The sequence below is a fragment of the Chrysochloris asiatica genome, unplaced genomic scaffold (genome assembly GCF_000296735.1).
Source record: "Chrysochloris asiatica unplaced genomic scaffold, ChrAsi1.0 scaffold00013, whole genome shotgun sequence".
Classification (NCBI taxonomy): Eukaryota; Metazoa; Chordata; class Mammalia; order Afrosoricida; family Chrysochloridae; genus Chrysochloris; species Chrysochloris asiatica.
Window position 1 is genome coordinate 30,488,990 of NW_006408531.1, and position 4,847 is coordinate 30,493,836.

General features: G+C 37.7%; 1 non-coding gene across 1 annotated transcript; it reads left to right on the plus strand.

Annotated features, from left to right (window-relative positions):
* The first annotated feature begins 3,523 nt into the window (after window positions 1-3,523).
* TRNAE-CUC lies at window positions 3,524-3,595 on the plus strand. Its single transcript has one exon. It is a non-coding gene; the product is annotated as a tRNA-Glu (tRNA).
* The last annotated feature ends 1,252 nt before the right edge of the window (window positions 3,596-4,847 follow it).

The window sequence follows — 4,847 nt, forward strand, 5'->3', positions numbered from 1 at the left end:
CTGTCAGGCATTTGTGGCTGTTCTGATCCTTCCCCTGCTTGGTCTCTCCCAAGATGGCGGCTCTGGGAGCGGCTGAGCGCCTTGAATTAGAAAGCAATTGATTTCTTGATTCTGCTACAAATTCCCGTACCTGTAAGCCTTACAAGCTTCTAAATACTCCTTTATATGTGGTTCAGAGTTCTAACACCATCCCCTGAGCCTGCTTGATCCGGTGTTCTGTGTTGTTGAGGAGGTCCAAGAGCTGAACAGAAAATTGCAAAGGTCAGTTCATAGTAACCCTATGTACAATAGAACGAAACACCGCCTGGTTCTGTGCCATCCTCACAATTCCTGCTACGCTGGAGTCCATTGCTGCAGCCAATGTGTCAATCCACCTCATTGAGGGTCTCTCTATTTTTTACTGTTCCTTCACTTTTCCAAGCATGGTATCTTCTCCAGAACTGGCCCTTCTGATAATATGTCTCCAAAGTCTGAGAGACGAAGTCTGGCCATCTTGGCTTCTAAGGAGCATTCTGGTTATACTTCATCCAACATAGGTTTCTTTGTTCTTCTGGCAGTCCATGATACCTTTAATATTCTTCTCCAACACCATAACTCAGATGCATCAATTCTTGTATGGTCTAGCTTATATGCTGTCTAATTTTCACACACATATGAAGTTATTGAAAATATGATATTAAAGGTATCATGGATTCAAAGGTCTAAATGTAAAATCTAAAATGGTAAAGCCTGTTCATGTTATTATGTACTGTCAAGTCAGTTCTGAATCATGGTGGTGTGTTATGGAGTACATTTCAACTCACAGCAACATTGCATAGGGTTTCCAAAGCCAAAAATCTTTAAGGGAGCGGAAAGCCTCATCTTTCTCCCACCTAACGGCTAATAATAGTTCCAGACTTCTGACCTTAAGGTTAACATCTTGACGTGTAACCACTATGCTACAAGAAGCCCTTATTCTGATTTCTAGCCACCCTGAACAGGGTTCCCGAAGAGCAGCTGGTGGGTTTGAACTGACGACCTTGTGGACTGCGAACCACAAGGTTTGATCCTCAGAAACCCTATACAGGTCATTATGCAACAACAACAAAAGTCTGATTCTTTTCAATAGTATCTATCTTGTAAAAGAAAAAATAAGGTTGGGAAACGGTTTCCGACAAAAGGAAAGAGACAAAGGCACGTGACAATTAACGGCAATATGTAATTCTTGATTGGTGGTGTTGTGCTGTGGAGATGGTTCCGACTCATAGCGACCCTATATAGGGTTTCCCAAGCTGTAAAAAAGCCTCTTCTTTCTTGGATAAAAAGAAAAACTGCAAATGGCTTTTTACGTCAGTTAGGAAATTTTATTCTAGACTGTATAATAAGTAATGTTATATGTCAATTTAAAATTTCTAAGTGTAACATTGTATTGTTTGTTCTTAGGAGACACGATGATGCACATAGAAGTAAAGTATCATGATGTCTACAATTAACTTTAGTTGATTAAAAAAATAGGAAGGGAGAAACTGAAAACAAATATGACAAAATAGTGACAGGTGACTCTAGATCAGTACTGTAAAATAGAAGTATAATGCAAGCCACATATATAATTTAAAATATTTTAGTTACTACATTTAAAAAGTAAAAAGAAACTGAAATTAGTTTCAATAATACAGTTTATTTAACCTAATATAACCAATTATTATCATTTCAAAATATAATCAACATAAAATTACTAGTAAGATATTTTACATTATTTTCATTCTAAGGTTTCAAAATCCAATGTGTATGCTACCCGCACAGAACATGTAACATAACGTTTGAACTAGTCACATTTCAACTGCAAAATAGCCACATGTGGTGGGCACTACTATATTGGACAGTCTGGGCCTGTGTGCTCATTGTACTTTATTTGTAATTTTCTGTACGTCTGCAATGTTTCAAAATAAAAGGGTGGGGAGAAATAGATATTTATTTGTATGCATAGGCTACTTTTGGTAGGGTACAGAAGAAACCAGTTAACACTCGTTATCTCTGGGAAGAATAAATGGGGAATAAAAATGGGAGGGTGGCTTTTCCTGTAATCTGTTGTACCTTTTGTACAATACTGTGACTATACCTGTTAAAATATAAATTAAAATCATTCAAAATCTATTTTCAGCTTTATCTTTTTTCTTGGAAACCTGATACAGTAAGGATAAACTCTGGAAATTCCCTGGTTGAGAGGCAAGAGCTCCACCTATTGAATTCGATTTCCTTAAGTAGCTTCCTTCCTTGGTTTAGGAAAGAGGTGTGTGTCCCCTTCAAAATGTAACAATTAAGTTTAGAAATGTCGTCTAGTGGTTTTTTCCATTTCATTTATCATAATAAATTATTTTAATCCACCTCTTTCACATTAGTAATGAATTTTAGAGAAACCATGCCAATCATGGAAACTCCAGCTGAGTTGTTTTGAAAAGAAGAAACAATGTTCTAGCATAGTTGTTGTTGTGAAGTGCCATCGAGTCTGTTCCCACTCACGGCGACTCTGTATAGGGTTTACGAGGAGCGGCTGGCAAGTTTGAACTGCCTTCTGTGGCAATGGATGATGGCTGTAATTTACAATAGTGCCAGATGTGTTGTGAGCAAGTTCGTTACAAATTTATATGCTTTACTTAAGCCTCCTTTCATGTTGTAGCGGAGCGGCATCTCATGGGTTACATTTCTTCAACTGTAACGGATGGCACTGTAAAAGCTGACTAACTTCCTAATGCTTTCTGCTTTAAGGGTTTCTGAATTGAGGCTGGGCTGTAAGGTTTCTTGCCTACTTTGGAATTGCCTCATTTCATGTGTATAGTACATAAATGCTGAGAAGTGAAGCCGTTTCTCAGATCATAACACTTGTTGAAAAATCAGATAATGGAAACATAGCAGGTTTAAAGCGTTTACTTGGATTCCTGTGCAATGTCTGGCTCGTTACTAGGCCTATCCCGCATAACTCTCGGCAGCTAATCTGAAACCAGGTAATACCAAGTAGATGTCCTATAAACTACCTTGCCTCCATTGCCCACATTTACAGCTCTGTGCCGAGGACGCGTGTGGTGGCGCTCCCAGCGAACTAGTGTCAGTTCAGTAACATTTTCGTGCAATTTATTATCCGCGTGAGAGAGAAAGACAAACAGAAACAGAGGTTAATTTGGAAGAAGAAATTCGATAATTAAGAAAATAATAAAACAAATTACACAGTCTGGACAGTACTTGAAGTTTCTCTGTGTACACAGATTTAATATGATTAAAATGAGAATTTTAATATGATTAAAATGAGAAATTCAGGACGTCTTGTCCAGCATGTGTGTCAGAAGAGAACTGGATTTGGTGGGTCCGGGTTTACTTTGCAGGTCGGCCGCAGAACTGTGTAAGGAAGAAGCACTGAGCATTTGATTGGGTTTCCAAACCTGAATCTCTGAACAAAACTGAGGAAGTGAAAACCATTCCCTATTGGTAGGCAGAAGTACGTGGCAATCTGTAACTAGCAAATAGAATTTAGGAAGAGTACCTTTCAGCTTCCCTGGTGGTCTAGTGGTTAGGATTCGGCGCTCTCACCGCCGCGGCCCGGGTTCGATTCCCGGTCAGGGAAATTGAGATTTTCTTTTTTTTCTTCTAGAAACCCAGTATTTGGTGTTTTTAACTATAAAAAATCAATTTCTTTTGGAATTTCAAATGTCATTAAATTAAAACATTTTAACATAACATACGCATATATAGATATTATTGACAAATAAAACAAATTCTAAAATATTCAAATACAGATTCATTGACTTGATAAATCAACTCTAAATTTGAATTTTACAGTTCTTGAAAATCATTTTTACATTTATATAAGTGTATACAGGTTATTAAGGAGCTCTGGTAGTGTAGTGGTTACGAATCGGGCTGCGAACCGGAAGGTCAGCAGTTCGAAACTACCAGCTGCTCTGTGGGAGAAAGATGAGGCGATCTGCTCCCGTAAAGATTTACAACCTCGGAAACCCTATTCAGGGTCGCTATGGGTCGGAACCGACTCGACGGCACTTAACAACAACAACAACAACATACAGGTTATTATTATTATTTTTTTTTTTCTTAAAGAAGACGTCCTTAATCTTGAGCTTTGTTTGAGTAATACAAGAAGAAAATGGTTTTAGGGAGGAAATGATACCTATTCTTTACCATGCTTGAGTAAATTGTTATTTTTACTAGATGCACACACAGATTGTGTGCTTTGTGATTATTTGGTATAATGGAAACTTTCTATTTTTATTTTTTATTTTTTAGATATGTGGTTGGTTAATTATTAAGTAGTTGATTTACTGCTTTTTTCATTGAGTAAAATATTTGATCAATTATTGTATCTTTTCAGTTTTAAACTTCCTCTAAGATAGTCACACAAATATGGTAAATGTATTAAATCTAGACTGTCCATTTTCAGTAAAAATCCGAAACCTATAATTCCTACTTACAAGGGCCCTATTTACAGAACCTTAAAAAACGCACTTGAGTATGTATCATTTGTTGTTGTTGCCAACGAGTCAGTTCCAATTCTTAGTGACCCTGTATAAGATCTCCAGGAACGACTGGAAGGTTTGAACAGGCAACCTGAGATTAGCATTCCTGTGTTTATCCTACAGCGCCATTCAGAGCAAAGTATTGTTGTTGTTGCTAGGTGATATTGAGTGGGTACCGATTTATAGAGACCTTATGCACAAAAGAATGAAACACTGCCTGGTCCTTTGCCAACCTCACAATCCTTGCTAAGCTTGAGCCCATTGCTTCTGCCACTGTGACAATCATCTAGTTGGGGGTCTTCCTTTTCTTTGCTGACCCTCCACTTTAACAGGCATGATGTCTTT